Raw genomic sequence first — 15,984 nt, forward strand, 5'->3', positions numbered from 1 at the left:
CGAGACCCTGCAGAGCCTGTACGAGTCTGAGGATCCCAAGAAGATCCGGTACATAATCACTGAAAATCATTACGAAGTTTGTCATTAGTATGAGATGATGGACCTTTTTAGCTTTAACTGACAAGAACACATTATGAGAACATGGAGAAGAGCAGTGCTTGATCTTATATTAATCAGGTAAACCTGTGTCCCCTCACTGTAATTTCTATTTATTTCATTTATCAGTTTTGTCAACTACTTACGGAGGAAGGTTCCTGCACCAGGAACACAGATGGAGAACGCCATACGGTTCATCAAGGCCAGAGACAAGCAAAAAGCTGCCGCTACATCATCTGCGCCTGCTGGATCTGCGTCTGCATCTGCTGCTGCTGCCGCCGCCATTCCATCTACCAGCAGCAGGAGCAGCTCTGCATCAGCATCAGCTCCACCAGGCGTGGCAGCTACAGCAGCTCATAGGTATGATGTTTTAGTCTTAAAGCTGTTCACTGCACTTTGTTTACCTGTGTTCTTTTAAATTCACTTTTAACATTTTTTTTGTTTTTAGATTCACTGCTTTTGTCTCTGGCCGGCGTTCTCTCTGGTGGAAATGCAGGCTAAAGTCAAGAAGCTTGTGGGCAAGCCAGCATTTCCGGGTATGTTAGACATGAACAGTCAGAGCAGAGTGGATCCCTTCATGTGATTAACGATTTCATGTGTTACTGTGGTGTGTCCAGCCTCCTCCAGACCAGCTTCTTCCTCTGCAACATCCGAGGAGCCCACGGATGAAGAGCTGGTCAGCGCTGTGGTTGACATAGAGTACGAGTACCAGAACAGATGCATTCATATGTCATGTTGGACACGTCGATGTGTCGGCTGTTGATAACTTGCTGTTTTTCTTCTGTTTGAAAATAACTTTGCCATGGGAGATGAACTGGAAACAGAGCAGTAAGTTTGGTTTAAACTTTGCCTACAGCTGCCAGTTTCCAGCTGTACTCAAATACAAGTAAGAGGCAACGCTGAGCCACATGTTAGTCTGTGTGTAAAACTTTGATTACATGTTTATATTTTGTGTTTGTGTCGATGCAGGCTGTCCTGTGACCAGAGGGTGATTGCACAGCTCAGGTCTTGCACGTTGGGCAACAGTGCCAACCGGCTGTACAACACCCTGCGGGAGCAGCACTCAGACTCCTGGATGCGGAAAGCAGTCCACTACCTTGGCATCTGCGAGCAGTTCCTGACCTTGGGCAGCGTGAGGGGGCAGTTTCCTCCACCTATGCCCCCTCTGCCGTCACCCATCTGGCTGCTAACGGTGTACAGCTACGACGTCCTGACATGGCTGGACGAGTACAAGGCCAGGATCAAGTCCACCTTCGGGTCCATCCAGAAGATGGACTCCACCAAGAAGGTTTGGGAGTGTTTTCTATTGTGGATTCTGACACAGCAGTCTGAGTCTGTTCTTAGGAAACATCTCCATTTAAAAAAAAACATCCATGTTCAGGTGACGAAGAATCTCGCAGGAGCCGCCTCTGACTCAGCCGCCTGGGCCAATAAAGTCGGCAACGAGCATGGTCAGGTCCTCATGAGCGTCCTTACCTGCTCTGAGGGTGACGACCAGGCTCATGAGGCGGTATCAACTCGCCAAGGTTCCTCCCCCCAGCTCATCTATATGGACCGGGACTGCTGCAGTCGAGACAGCGTGTCCAAGACAGCTGCCTTGTTTTCGCTACAAACTCAACTTTGCGATGATGATGTTATTACTGCTGACGTGTCAGACACAGTTCTGTCCTAATAGTCTGTTGGTGTTTATCGTTTAGGAGTGGGAGCGACTGGTGGTTCGACTGGACATCTGGCACCTGATGCGACGCTTTGCATCAGGTGTCACCAATGAGAGCCACCAGCTCTATCCCACTTTCATGAGGCAGCTGTCTCATTGCATCTTCGAGGGGAACTCTGGAGATACCCACCATCTCACTCAGGCTAAGCATGCGATAGTTGGCCTGACGGATGCGGACGTGATCCAGAGGGTTTCCAACGAGAAGTGGGGGCTCCACTGTCGACATCAGACATGTTGAGCTGAGGAAACGGCGCTCATCATTCAGAACCTTCTAGACAGCTTCAACGGCCCGGCAGGATGTGAGACCCTGGACATCCTGTTGCTGAACCCTCTACACATGGAGGAGATCTGGAGCACCTAGAGGCTGCACCTCAGCTCTATTCAAGACTGGCCAGGGGTGCAGCTCTACACAGAGACTGGAAGGCTGACTAAAGGCGGGTTTAGCCTGACAGTGCAAGAGGCTCCGGCCTCTCTGGAGTCCTTCAACCTCCAGTGGTTCATCCCAGGTAACTGCAGGTCTTGTTCAATTTGAGGGTAAATGTGGAAACTTGGATCGTATGTGCAATTTCACATCTGTAAACATAACTGCTGATGTTTACATGGTTCCATCAGAGACATCTGATGTTCCAGACGTTACTGATTGATGAAATGGTGAGGTGGAACGAGGTCTGGACCAGCATCTAAGGAACATCTGCCACCTCTGTACTCCTACAGTGGCCAGCTCAAGCATACCTTTAGCTTGAAGAGCCAAAGGGTGCTTGGTCTTCAGATGATTAAGGATTTTACATATTTTTACTGGGTACAAAAGTGAAGTGTTACAAAATAAGCCAGAGGTGCATGTCGACAAAAATGTGTTACTGTGGTGTGTCCAGCCTCCTCCAGACCAGCTTCTTCCTCTGCAACATCAGAGGAGCCCACGGATGAAGAGCTGGTCAGCGCTGTGGTTGACATAGAGTGCGAGTACCAGAACAGAGGCATTCATATGTCATGTTGGACACGTCGATGTGTCGGCTGTTGATAACTTGCTGTTTTTCTTCTGTTTGAAAATAACTTTGCGATGGGAGATGAACTGGAAACAGAGCAGTAAGTTTGGTTTAAACTTTGCCTACAGCTGCCAGTTTCCAGCTGTACTCAAATACAAGTAAGAGGCAACGCTGAGCCACATGTTAGCCTGTGTGTAAAACTTTGATTACATGTTTGTATTTAGAGGCTGCACCTCAGCTCTATTCAAGACTGGCCACGGGTGCATCTCTACACAGAGACTGGAAGGCTGACTAAAGGCGGGATTAGCCTGACAGTGCAAGAGGCTCCGCCTCTCTGGAGTCCTTCAACCTCCAGTGGTTCATCCCAGGTAACTGCAGGTCTTGCTCAATTTGAGGGTAAATGTGGAAACTTGGATCGTATGTCCAATTTCACATCTGTAAACCTAACTGCTGATGTTTACATGGTTCCATCAGAGACATCTGATGTTCCAGACGTTCCTGATTGATGAAAGGGTGCTCGGTCTTCAGATGATTAAGGATTTTACATATTTTTACTGGGTACAAAAGTGAAGTGTTACAAAATAAGCCAGAGGTGCATGTCTACAAAAATGACCTGAGCTCTCTTTCTACACTCATCGGGGTGGAGTATCTGTACCATCAGACAAACACAGTGCTTGAGTATGTTGAAAAGAGGCTATTGTTTTATTTGTAACCTAAGATTATGATTAAAAAATTTTTTCAAAAAGACTTTAAGGCAGACCAAATGCTCTCAAAATAAGATCCATCACTCTTTGGTAGATACAGCTGTGAATAATCTGGCTTTAATGATATGACTCTTGGTGACATCAATGTCCTGATTGATACTCCTTCACAACCACTGACTGTTGAACACCTGGCAGAGACAACAAAGCCACCAAGTGAGGACCATGGAGAAGAGGCCATGAGTTTTGATATGGATGAGGAAGATGAACCAAGACGAGATGGCATAACAATCATGGTAAGAATGGTCAATGAACTTCAGCAAATTGCACAAGAATGACACCCTTTGATCTTTCATTAAATACAGTTCTCAAACATACTTAAAGGTTGCATGTCCGATTAGAAAAACTTTTCCACCAGAAGTATAGAATGTCAAAAACTAACCCACACCTATGTTTTTTTACTCAGAAAGAGACACTTTTTCCAAGCCTTCAGGGGAAAGACATTGAAGTGAAGCAGCGCCAGGAATAAGAAGCGTGGACAGAAGAACTGTGGAATACTCAAGGATTCATGATCAGCAACTTCTCATGTGTCCAACCTTGTAAACGTAGCACACTGTTCATGGTGGTAAACACGCAAAAGGGGTGCCAAAAAACAAAAAGCAATGCGCACTCTGGAAGCAGGTGTGTCCCACTAACTGCCTAACCCAAAACTAGCTAACTCAGCCCTAGTCTTCGGGAGGCGTAGCAGGGGGTATTTACGCACTCAGAACCCGATGGTCCGGAAAAGCAACCAGACAAGCTGATCACCCCCTGAAACCATGGAAGTGCTCCCGAGCCGACGTAGGGGAAGGGAAGAGGGAAGCTCTACCCGCCGTACCTCCACACTAAACAAAATACCTGCGATGAGCCCCCTATAGGGAAACGCCGCTACACCTACCAGGGAACACCGCCAAAAATCATGCGCAGAACCCGCCCAATCTCCTGTGCCTTACAGGAACTGAGATCTCAAGCTAACATGACCCCAGGGCTACCAATCTTGGTAACGAGCGTGGTCAGGAGGATGGTGTGTCAGAGCTCCAAAAGGCCTGGAGCGTGCGAAAGTTCTTTTATCCTTATAGGTTCTTTTAGCTCTTGAAACAGCTGCCAGACTGTAACAAAACAGCGTGTTGTCTGTCCTGCAGGCAACGGGAGAGACAGCCTAAAGGAGGCTTCAATTCTGCGAAAGGGAGAAACACTTCCTGTCCTGGGAAGGAGATTTTCTTCCCCAAGAGGATGGTTTCTAGAACTGTTTTACTTGCGTTGAAATTTGCTTCTTGTTTTCAGACCGTCATTTCTTCTACAAAACTCCAGCGGCCTTCTGGACTGAACACTGTTCTTGCTAAATGGCCTGATGCCAACTGACTGGCGGATGCCATTTGCAGCCTTCATCTGTCGGCTACGAGAACTGGGGGGTCCTGAAGACCTGTTGTCTCTGGTCTTGGATATATATGTGGCCGTCATTGAGGCAGTTTGTGGGAACTTCAGGCTAATGGCTTAGACCAGACTTCAGCTATTTCAGCTGAACCAGAGGATCCTGTTGTAGTTCCAGCATCTCTGCGTCTCCAGGTTCTCCTGTTGGCAAAGAAAGTGGGAGAGGACTGTGCCTGAGCAAGAAGCTAGACTCCTTCCTGCTGCTCCAGCTGTGTCCCTGCAGCTAAAGGGCTGTCCTTGGATCAGGTGAGACATTGACAGCCCTACAACTACATAATATGCATAATATACCAGAGGAGAAGAGGTCACTGCCATCAGTACGATCTGTTGCTGAATCCCAGCAGCCCCCTGCTGGATTCTACAGCTCCACCACCTCTTGAGTGCGTGCCCAGAGCCACCGGCTTCAGAAAGAGGAAATCCACCAAAGCTGCAGCTGCTGCACCAGAGCAGACACAACGCATACTAAAACTTCTCAAAGTTTTTCAATTTTTTATCCAAATATTTTGGATGAGAATCTTATGGGGTTTTTTTTAAGAAGTAGAACTGATTTATCTTAAAACAAGTTTCCATTTAGATTTGTAACAACATAGTTGATTGCACACAGCAGATCCCCCACAATACCAAGAATCCCCCCAACTGAGAATGTTTTAATTTTTCAACCAATCAAATGGCCGGATTTATTTCAATTTCTCAATACTGCTACCACCTTTTACTGTAATGCCTGCCGTCTTTTCAATTGGACGCAAGTGCCATATTTTTAATTTATTCTAACAAGAAATTGATTGCTTTAAGTGCTGAAATTATATCTTTGTGGAAAAGTTTGTTGACTTGTCTGTATACATGAGCCAACTTTAACAACAAAACTGTTCATAGATTTTGCTTGTTTGAAAAAAAGCAAGAAAAAAAAAATGTCTTTTTTACATGCCAGGCTGGTTAAAAGATTTTCACATTCTGGATCAGTTGTGTTAACAGCTGCTACATATCACAGGTTTAGGGTTAACCCTTCTTTAGTTTGTGTTTGCCAACTGTCCTTCTGTCACAGGAAGAGGTTCAGGGTCCTGATGGTCAGCCAGGATACCAGCATGTCCTTCAGATGGTCAAAGCCCTGGTGGAGATCAGTACTCTGTCAACCATCTCAAAGAGCAGGGTGGACAGAAACATTGCACCCTGGGAACTTCTAACAGACTGAAAAAGAGCTGGTTGTCCATTTCATCAGGCATCTGGAAAGACAGCCCAAATGGAGGAACACTTCCTGTCCTAAGAAGGAAAGTCTCCAACGATAAAGTCTGTTTCTAGAAATCTTTTACTTGAATGTAAAAATGCTTGAGTTTTTCCAATGCCTTCAAATAATCCAAGCAGCCATCTTAAACTGGACTCAGATTCAGGGCATAAATGCAGCCAACAGGTGGAGGCCATTTGCAGTCATTGGCCACAAGAACAGGCGTGTCCGTAAACACATCTATCAGAGAGAAAGAGCTCAAAGATAATTCCCCAAACCAGCCTTCAGGTATTTCAGAGGAACCAGAGAACACTATGACAGCAGTCGGAGCTACAGAAAATACTACATAGTCTATGATAAGAACAGCCATGTGAACAAGAAATACTTAAGAAATAATTTCTGCATCATCTACATCATATTCCTCTAACTGCTGGACCTTACCTTCATGACATTTAATTTCTCAGTGGGTATAATAAACCAGCAGCTTCAGCAGGAGATAGACAGTGGTAAGTCCAGCTCTGGCTCCTGAAGGAGAACCTTCATCAGAGACAGAAACCTGACAACAGGTTTCACAACAAACCTGCAGACAACCTAAAATGCTAAACACGGATCAGAAATGTGGAGTAGAGAAGAAAATACTCCACAAACATCCTGTCATGTTTTGCAAATCCCTGCCTGGGTGCAACAGAGCGATGGAAGCTGACACCAACCAATGATTATATTGGTTGCAACTAATAGTTTAAACACCCCAGAGAATTCTGACAATATCAGACTTTTCTTGATGTTTGTAGCCTCTAAAAAGTCCTTTAATATATGTGAATATCTGGAAGGTTGAAACAACCTTTTTTGGCAAAGTTAGTTCTGTTTTGGCATGTAAACTGGAAGATAAAGTCAGATTTACATGTAATGTACAAAATACCTGTTATTTGTACGCCACATGGTGTTGCTGTTACACCGTTCCACCTGGAGACAAAAAGAGAAGTAAGCTTCATTATTGTTAACAGTAAAATGCTGAATAACAGAAACATAAATGGCTTTAAATTAAAACATCTAAAACATCAAAAAAACACAAAATTATTCAGAACAGCTGAAGGTTTAAGTGAAAAATGAACAGAAAACGAAATAACCTGCAGAGAGTTTGACAAACTTTTCACAAAAGATGAAAACATTTTGTGTTTTTGGTCTTCAAGATTTTTACAGATTCCTTCACCCACTTTGCAAAGAGGAAATTTCTTTTGTAAATCTTTTTCTATAGGTTGAACTTTTTCAATCAGCAAGTGGGATTTGAACTCTTGATCTGAAGCTCCCCTTTTCAACTCTCACTCCTCACCTTTGACCTTTTTCTTCTTCTTCCATCAAGTTGCTGAGCAGACTGCATTTTAGCCTCCAGTGAGGGAATCTCCTCCTTTTCTTCACCCTTGCTCCTTCAGTGTCTTCAGATTTCTGCTGCTGAAAATGACAAACCATGACAGAGATTAGAACTGCAACAGAAACACAAATGAGTCTAACATCATGAGATCCCCACAGGAATAACACTTCAGCTTCTCATTTAATCAAAGAAATCTACTTTGGCAGATTCTTTTGCAAATTACACAGATCTGTTCATCACCCCCTAACAACCACAAAATAAAATGGCTGCTGTGGAGAAAAACTAAGAGAAAATCCATCATTTAAAAAAAAGTGATTTTTAAAATTAATGTTCAGTTAATGTTCAGTTTTTATTTTTTGTTGTTCTTTCATGTCAAATACAGGATGATGAAAGTATAACAGTTTTTCACAGATTAAAAACACTAAATGATTTCTGGATCAGAAACGCTGGATTAAATCTTTTCTTATAGATTTTACAAGCCAAACAAACATTTTAACTCAAACAGATTCCTACTCATTCAATCCATTTTTAAACTAATTTTTACTAATTTAATAGAAGTGTAAACAGGAAGATAAAGTCAGATTTACAAGTAATGCAGAAAATACCTGTTATTTATCCGCCACATGGTGTCGCTGTTTCACCGTTCCACCTGGTAAAATAAAAGTAAAGAAATTAGCTTCATTATGGTTTACAATAAAAATGCTAAAAAGCAGAAACATACACGGCTTTAAATTTAAACAATTACAAATGAAAAAAAAAATTTAAATATTTTTTCTATTTTTTAAATCCATAATTTTAATGTGAAAAGATAATTTACTTTTATCCCCTATTGTTTTTTGTAAATGTTGTAATGAGCTTTACAGCATTAAAAGTAAATATTTAACCATTAACTGGTTCCCTGGCATAAGGTCAAAAGTTTTCGAAATAAACATTTTTGAAAAGGTGGAATGCTTCTTGATTGTGGGGCTATGCTAATCTATTGTGGTTGTCAATTTGTTTATGCATTTAATTAATATATTAACAAACATGCTAGCTGCTTTGGCTATAATTTGGCAAGAATTTCCAATAACTTTGGCATTTATCTAATATTTAAGCAACATACTATCCTTCTGGCTAAATCGGCATGAGCTTTTTTTTTGGCTAAAAGGTAATTTAGAATTTTTTTAGCAAAAGGTAATTTTTGGGGGTATTATCACATCTACTGGGATTTTTAGGCCAATTAAGCATTTAGCTAATACTTTATCAACATGCTAGCTGTTTTCTTAAATTTGTGTCTAATGAGGTTTTTCAAGGCACTTTGGCATTTAGCTAATATTTTAGAAATAGTGGCTAATTTTTGTGGCAAATTTGGCGTTTAGCTAATAGTTTACTAACATGGTATTTTCTGTTTTTGTAATCTAATTTGGAATCTACTGAGGATTTTTGTACTAATGATGATTTTAGCAAAAATTTCAGCAACATTTTTGGCTACTTTTTATTTTATTTTGGTTTTAACAGATTGTTTTCTTTTTTAAAATGCTTTACAAAAACATTTGAGACTTCTAACGGGTTCCTTGTTTGTTTATCTCATTTATACGTTGTTTTTTTTTTTTATTTCTCTTTATAAAGTATTTTTTTAAATAAAGACAGGGGTGGTAAAAAGACAAAATGAGGAACGCTTCACGAATTTGCGTGTCATCCTTGCGCAGGGGCCATGCTAATCTTCTCTGTATCGTTCCAATTTTAGTATATGCACTAGAGAACTAGTGCGATGAGGGTGAGTCTACCAGCGCTTTTTAAATCCTTCCCTCTGTCACTCATCTCAGACACGAGGTATGACCTCAGACAAACCCGTGGACTTTAAGAGGATCTAACAATGTTGACAAAACATGTAAAGGGGTCATCTGTTGCTCCCCTGAAACAAGATGATCTCAGGTTAACCTTCTCCATTCAAAGTTGGACTCAAATGCTTCTATAAAATTAAAGTTATATTTAATTCTGACTTGGTGAAAGGTTTTTCACAAGCATGCTGGGAGAAGAAGGGGGGTTTTGTAACGTCATACGAGCGCGACCGGTTTGCCAGAAGCGCCAGAACAAAAGGGTGAGTCAACACCCCCACCAGGAAGACCTTTGACCCTTTACAACCCCCACAGCAGCTTCAACCAACCCCCATATGCTGGTGGTCACACACAGGGGAGGAGACGCTGATCCAGACAAGGATCTGTGTGGAGAAAGAGAAAACTGGTCTGATCGCGTCAGACTAACGTCATTCTGCTGCTGCCTTCAAGCAGGAAGTGAGAGCGACGAAGAAAAATCAGCCCAGATACAGGAGTCTGTGGTTCAGCTTACAGCAACAGGACCATCTAAACTCACTGGCTCAAGTTAAACCAGGATTAACTTTAAAAAGAAAGACAGGATTATACACTTCAGTGGTGTGGATACAAACTTCAGAGCTCATTCCTTTGTTGAGCTGCTGAAAGCTCCTGATCTAAACTACATTCTGACCATTTCTGATTTTTACTGCTCTTTGCTGCTTCTAACAACTCATTTATTATTTGTGAGTAAATGTGCAATAAAATTCTACTTCAAAAAATGTGTTTGTTCTTTTATTTGAACAGAGAAACTCGTGTTTAATGCAGAAAATACCTGCTGTAGGTCTGCCACATGGTGTCGCTGTTTCCCCGTTCCATCTTGAGATAAATAGAAAAGAAATTAGTTTATTATGGTATAAAATAATAAAAAAAAAAACATTAATATAAACAGATTTACATTTAGCATAACAGAGCATTAATGTATCATGTTTGCTTAAAACACTTAAACTGAGAGCAAACAGATCAAAACAGCTGACATTTGTTCCAATTAGTAATCAATCGCTCCACTAAAACAAACTCAATTGTCCAAAATTGTTTTGTTTTTCACTTGACACAATTCAAAATTACACAAAATAATTAAGGCTGTGGACATATTTAGTTTTGCCTTTTTTCTTTGATCTGTATTTTGTGTATTTTATTTCTGTCAGTTTCCATTTTTAACATTGAATTCCAAAACAAAGGAGAAAAGAATCTTACATATAAGAGACCAAAGTCTAAGCAGAATATAAAAATAATACTTAAAAATAAACAAAATATATATTAGCATATAATAAATTAAAAATAACAACAAAATGTGTTTTTTAATCAAAAGAAACCTGCATTATTCCAGTTAAACCAATAAATGTAAAAATTGAATTACTTTAAAAAGCAAAATTCTTTAAAAAAAAATTCTTTATGAAACTAAATTGAATGTGAAGGTATGTAAATGTTGGGATTGTGTTTTTTTGTTAAAGCCACATATAGAAATCATTCCAGAAAATGTTAACCAAATTGCTATCATGAATCAGGTGCTTTGAGTTTCTATCTTTTGGACATTATCTGTAAAAGTCACCCAAACAGATATATGTCATTAATTATTTTAAAACAAAAAGGAACATGATCTAATATTAAATGTGTCTTATTTAAAGTCCCCCTATGATAATAATGAGTTCTCAGTAGTATTTAAATTATGATTATGAAGTTTTTACCCAAAATCCAACAACCTAAATGTCCTAAAAAGCCATAATTCGTGTTGATTTGAAGCCCGTTTCCTGAGGGGGCGTGGCTTTAGGTGCTTAGCTCAGCAGCTCCGCCCCCAGTACACCCCCGTCCGATTATGATGGCTCTGTGTCTCGCTAGCACAAATTTTCACCACTGCTCTATAAAAATGTCAAACAATATTGGTAATGTCCAGTCGTATCGTTTAGAGCTGGATGTCAGCTCAGACGAGGAAGTGAAAAACTTTATGGACCGAACTTCTAATGATTTACAATCCTTTACAACTGCGGTCGCGTTTCCATGAAGCTCCGTGAAGTCTCGCGGAGACTTTCCAGCATTTGAAGCCCTGCTACCATAAGTATTGTATGAAACTCACACAAACAATCCAGTGACGGCTGATTTCACCACGGAAATGTGAACGTCGGCTCATCTGACTGCAGTCAGTGGGAAGATACCATCTTCTCTTCTCCAGCACCAGAGCTAGGCACACTAGTCGGGTCAGATGAGAGGTTTGGTGCATGTGCAGCAGAGCTGTTGTGATGGAAAGAAAATCATTAATTCAAACAGATTATTTCTGTGACAGTTTGACAGCAATTTAAATGAGAAATACTCAGAAATGCAAAAATGAAATGATTTCTTATTAAATTTGTTCTCTTTCATAAGAAAAATGTCACACAAATATTAAAAACTCATAAAACATGATTTTCATCTGAGGTTTAAGACAGAATTTTCAAACCTCATCTGTTAAGGAGGCTCTAAAATGCTGTTGGTGCATTGTTCTTTTAATTTGTATTAAAGATTATTGTTCTTTTTTCTGTAATTTGAGAAAAGTTTCATCACTGTCTATCAGGTGGACAATGGGCCAAACTTCATTAGCCATCCAACAAAAAAGAAGAAGGAAAAAAAACTTTGATTAAAGAACAAATTTATTTTTCCAGTGTGAGGACTGGAGTTTTGGGTGTAGATTTATTTCCAATAAAGCAAAACTTGTATGCCAATTCTGTCTGCAGAGCTTACAAAAATAAAAATAACAGCAAATACAAAGTCAGCGATAAATACGTTATTTATCATTAATAATTTCAGTCGGGATTTCACAAAGGGGAGAACTAGGAGAAATTGGCGCCTCAGAACCTACTTTCAAACCCGCCATTTTAGTTCAGACCATGCGCAACATAAAATTAAAGATATTTTCCTGTTTTCTCCCAATAACATTATTAAACCGTGTTTTCAAACGTACAAACAACAATTGTATCATGTTATCTCACAAAAACACCTGTTATTAACTCGTAAAATTAACTTAATTACTCGTTAACACGAGAAAGCGAGCAACAAATATGGCGTCCGTCGTCTGTCGTCAGAACTGAATCCTTTTTCACAATTTCTCTGAACTTCACCGTCTCGTCTGAGCGGCTCGTCTCCTCACCTGAGCAGAATTATTCTCCTCACCTTCATTTGGACTCAGGAAGTTCGGGGGAAGTTGGACAGAGAAGCACTGAAGTCCAACTGAGAGCGGATCCGATCCGAACCTTCCCCGCATGCGAGAGTCCGGCAGGTGACCTGAGACGTTCAAGGACCATCCGAAAAATAAACCTCTCTCTTAAGAACGATCAAGTATTACAAAAAAATAAAGGTTAAAATGGGATTATTTTAAAAAAAACAACCTAAGAAAATAATAAGTTAAATAAATATATAAATAGGTGAATTGATAACTTAAAATTGACATTTTAAAGACAAAAGAAACTCAATAAATATTAAAGCCTTTTTTTATTACCGGATGTCTGTGAATCTATCGCTTACCAAACATTTTTTTTTTATATTTTTAACTCCTGAATAAGCGTTTAGTCACAAGTTTAATCGGTTCAAGTTTACTAAACGCTTTTATGTGAAGAGAAAGAAGTTTGTTTCTTCAGAAGAATGAAAAGCAGATTATTGTTTTTTTTTCTCCAAACACATGGAAGCTTGCTACACATTAGAATGAAGAACGACATACAAGTGATCATGTTTTTGAATTTAAATATTAAACAGGTTTTATTTGATATTTCAAAATAATTTCGTGTTTGCAGCATTTTACATTTTCCACACGAAAAGCATTAACCTGTTGTTTTAGTATCTGAAATATAAAACGTGAAAAATGTCATGTTGTGCTGTTGTAGATGTGCAGGTTGATTTTTATTTATTTTTTTGTCGATACAATTTGCCTAAAAGATTAAAAAAGTACAAAAAAAAAACCCTAAATAATCTTGTGTTTTTCATCTTTTTGATCTCATCTTTCCATGTGATGTTTTAAGAGACCTGAACTTTCTGAACTGATCTTAATTCAATGGATACCAATTTATTATGGTTTGGAATGAATAGGATTACAGTAATAGTGCATTATTAATGGTTTCTAGCCTTTTTTCTGGGACAACTTCTACTATGAGCTGCTGCTTTGTCAATAGCTTAATAGAACACAAACTGGTTTATGAATAATTTCAAAAAGCGACTGTTTCATTATCTAATAACACATCTTTGACTAAAAAGGAGCAATTAAAGTGAGCTTACTTTTTCACAACACGTTAAATCCTATAAACTGTCTATTTTTCTTGTTAAAATAACATTTAAAGCATCAAATGTTTGGGCAGGAAAACAGCAGTCATGGTACTACACAGTGGGCGTGGAATCAAAAAATCGGAACAAATCCGGTGTTTTGATTGGTTGAAAAAATCGTAACATTTGGAACAAGCTCGATGTAGGTCTCCATTCTTCTCTGTGGGGGGAAGAGGAGAGGAGGGGGGCCTCTTGATGTCGTTCAGAAGCTCGCGCCTTCGAGACCCGCTCTGGACAAACAAAACATGTCAAATGGTGTCAATTTACTGCAAAATCTGTAAAATATTTACTGAAAGAATTTCCGTCAATAAAAGTAAAGTATATTAGTGGTACAAACAATGTAATTAATGGTAAAATATGTTATATTGAGGTGTTTTGGATGACTGAGGACAGAAAGTAATAAATTTAGCCTATAACTTTTAAAGTCATAAATATATTACTTTATTCGCGTAAATTTACGAGATTTAAAGTTGTAATTTTAAAAATAAATTTTTCTTAAAAGTGGCCCTAAAACTCCATCGTAGCAATTCTACCTAAGTTGTGTAAACTGTTTTAAAGTGGAATTCATCTAAAGCTAGAAGGGAACTCATTTAGGTTTGCATTTCAAGTTCACTGATAGTATTTTTTTTTCTTCTTCTCCCTAAACACTGGTCATCTGGAACTCATCCTTTCTTTGTCCATCCCAATTCTGACTCCTTTCCCTGAAAATCCTTTAAAAACTGGGACTCATTGGTCAGCATCTGACAGGTGCTTGTTTTAAGCCTTTTCACACCAATTTCTCATTTCTTTCCTCCCAGTTCATCCATCTCCCTTTGTCCTCCTATCGTTTCTTCCTTCCTGCTGGCGGGTCTAACCTCTCTTCTTTGGCCTTTGATCCAAGAGAATCTGGCTACAGAGAAAAAATATGGCGCCTAAAAATTAATAGCTGGAAGCTCCTCTTCCTGCCAGAGCTGGAAAACATCATTTTTAGGTTTCTACATTTTTTTTTTTTTTTTACTGTTTTTTCTTCTTATCCAAATTTGAACACTTGTTAATATGGACTACAAAGAAATCAAACTAAAGTTCTCTGTCCCATTTGAAGCTCATCTCGTACACTAAACTGCTAGACAGTTATAGTTTATTCCTAATTAAAAGCTTAAAAGATTTTTTTAAAGTTTTTAAAACAATTTTAAAAAGGGTTTCTTAAAGTTAAGCTTTCTGCTTCCAGCTACAGATTGATTTTGGCACCATCTCGTGTTTGAACAGAGGCTCCTCTAGACCTCATCAAATGCTCAGGCTCCTCTTCTCAAAGCTTCCTTAGGTTCTCATCCCTGTGGCCCCTGATAACCCAACTGCTTTATCACAGGGGGTTGTACTCTCTTTTCTTCTTTTCACCTTTTGCAGTCATTCATTCTCTCGTTTGCGCTTTGACAGACTTTCCCTCCTCCTCGACCGCCTTTTGACCTTCCTTTTAGTTACAGATGTGCTCCAGCTGACCCCTACGACAGGAATACTGCTGAAATGGACGTTTGAAACTGACTGCAGGTGAGATTTTAAGTGTGTTTGGTTGTTCTCTTTTTAAGGTTGAACAGAAAAAACACGATAAAGTCTAAATTCTAGTTCCCAGATACCCAACTCCCCCACATGGAGGATCACTTGTTATCAGTGACAGGAAATTCAAATTCATTTTCCCCTTAAACTTCCAGTAATACTTTATAATTTTAAAAAAAGGCTCTACTAGGGCAGTAAGAGGACAACTCTTAACTTTTAGCAACACATTCAGGCTTTATGGTTCAGAAAAGGAATCAACTGCAGCTGTTTGTCTCCATTGTCTCCCCCTTGTGGACATAAATGAAATGCGTCGAGTTTCAAACAAGTGCGTACTTTATTGGTCTCTGTGAAGCAACCATCCAAAGTACTTTTGCACTGTGAAAACTAAACAACACCACAACAAAGACAATTTTTAGTTTCTCTTATACATATAACAAAGTTTTCCTCAATATACAAAAAATGTGTCAGTTAACATTGTGTAACTGGCGTCACAAATAAAAGAACTGTCAAACATATTTCCATAAATTAAAATAAACAATTTACGTTCACTTCAAGAAATACAAAAAAATAAACCAACATTGTAGTTGTATTTTACATCATTCCGCTTAAAAAGGGGTGCCATCTACAAAAAATGAACGGTAGACTCCATCCAAGCGTACCGTCCTTGTGTGTGCACAGTGAAGAAAAACAGTTACATGCTTCAATGGAAAACACAGAAATTGTTGTGCACGTTACCAAAGTATACAACGGGAGGCGCTGTAGTGC

At 39.5% G+C, this 15,984-nt stretch overlaps 1 long non-coding RNA gene and 1 other non-coding gene across 5 annotated transcripts; both read right to left on the reverse strand.

The window, feature by feature from the left end:
• Positions 1–385: 385 nt before the first annotated feature.
• On the reverse strand, positions 386–15,536 carry LOC118599375. Of its 4 annotated transcripts, XR_004948703.1 has the most exons (9): positions 12,550–15,535; positions 11,480–11,634; positions 10,181–10,224; positions 8,161–8,204; positions 7,517–7,632; positions 7,106–7,149; positions 6,628–6,711; positions 5,259–6,072; positions 386–5,108 (listed from the first exon to the last, which is right to left on the reverse strand). It is a non-coding gene; the product is annotated as an uncharacterized LOC118599375 (long non-coding RNA). The 4 variants fall into 4 exon arrangements; XR_004948701.1 differs by having other exon boundaries at positions 386–6,072; positions 12,527–15,536; XR_004948702.1 differs by having other exon boundaries at positions 386–6,072; positions 7,517–7,635.
• Positions 9,199–9,304, reverse strand: LOC112138595. Its single transcript, XR_002917819.1, has one exon. It is a non-coding gene; the product is annotated as a U6 spliceosomal RNA (small nuclear RNA).
• Positions 15,537–15,984: the final 448 nt, after the last annotated feature.

Source organism: Oryzias melastigma, linkage group LG11 (assembly GCF_002922805.2).
Source record: "Oryzias melastigma strain HK-1 linkage group LG11, ASM292280v2, whole genome shotgun sequence".
Classification (NCBI taxonomy): domain Eukaryota; kingdom Metazoa; phylum Chordata; class Actinopteri; order Beloniformes; family Adrianichthyidae; genus Oryzias; species Oryzias melastigma.